General features: G+C 38.7%; 1 non-coding gene across 1 annotated transcript; it reads right to left on the bottom strand.

Annotated features, from left to right (window-relative positions):
- Positions 1-356: 356 nt before the first annotated feature.
- On the bottom strand, positions 357-463 carry LOC138834717 (U6 spliceosomal RNA). Its single transcript, XR_011374240.1, has one exon. It is a non-coding gene; the product is annotated as a U6 spliceosomal RNA (small nuclear RNA).
- Between the last annotated feature and the right edge of the window lie 508 nt (positions 464-971).

Below are 971 nucleotides of genomic sequence, written 5' to 3'. Positions count from 1 at the left end.
TTTATGAACAGTTTGCTTAAAAAATTTTTTTTTGGTACCAGTACTGGGGCTTGACTTTAGAGCCTTAGCACTGTCTGTCCCTTAGCTTTTTTATTCAAAGCTGGCACTCCCACTTGAGACACAGCTTCATTTCTGACATTTTGCTTGTTAATTGGAGATAAAAGTCCCACAGACTTTTCTTTCTGGGTTGGACTTGAACTCAGATCTCAGCCTCCCGAGTAACTAGGATTATAGGTGTGAGCCTATAATCCTGCTCAGTCTGCATTTTTTTCACGTTTCCATTCTTTCAATTTTTGATTGAGTGATACAGTACATTATAGATAGTAAGGGATTGCCCCACAACTTAGAGGTTTGCAAAAAATATGGAACACTTCATGAATTTGTGTGTCATCCTTGCACAGAGTCCATGCTAATCTTCTCCGCATCGTTCCAATTTTAATATATGTGCTGCCAAAGCAAGCACTCAGTCTGCATTTTTAAATCACATCCTGGGGCCACTTTTCTGGTGCTACATTCTTGCTACCATTACTCCCTCACTTGAAAATATTCTCATTAAATGAGGCCTAAATCAGGATTTGGGAATTCAGTATCAAAACCCACCTTACAGACCCACTTTCAGGGATGACATTATTTAAAAAAGTTGCAACACTGCAATTACATCAAACTACATTGAGATGAAATTCACTGGGCAGCAACTTTTCTGAGATCTTGCTTCATTTTGTAGGAGGCATTTAGTTGTTTTTTTTTTGTTTTGTTTTGTTTTTTGTTTTTTTTAAAGTAATTTTTTTTTGTGAGAATACCGTACAGAGGAGTTACAATTACATGGGCAAGATAACAAGTACATTTCTTATCAAGCATTGTTGCCTCCTCATTGTTTCCCCTTCCCATTTGTTTTGTTTTTTGTTGGTCGTGGGGCCTGAGCTCTGGACCTGGGCGTTGTCCCTCAGTTCTTGAGCTCAAGGCTAGCGCTC

This window comes from Dipodomys merriami, unplaced genomic scaffold (assembly GCF_024711535.1).
Source record: "Dipodomys merriami isolate MVZ:Mamm:240054 unplaced genomic scaffold, mDipMer1.0.p SCAF_1, whole genome shotgun sequence".
NCBI classification, from domain to species: Eukaryota; Metazoa; Chordata; class Mammalia; order Rodentia; family Heteromyidae; genus Dipodomys; species Dipodomys merriami.
Note: the sequence above shows the minus strand (reverse complement) of the source record. Positions and strands in the feature narration are given on the sequence as shown.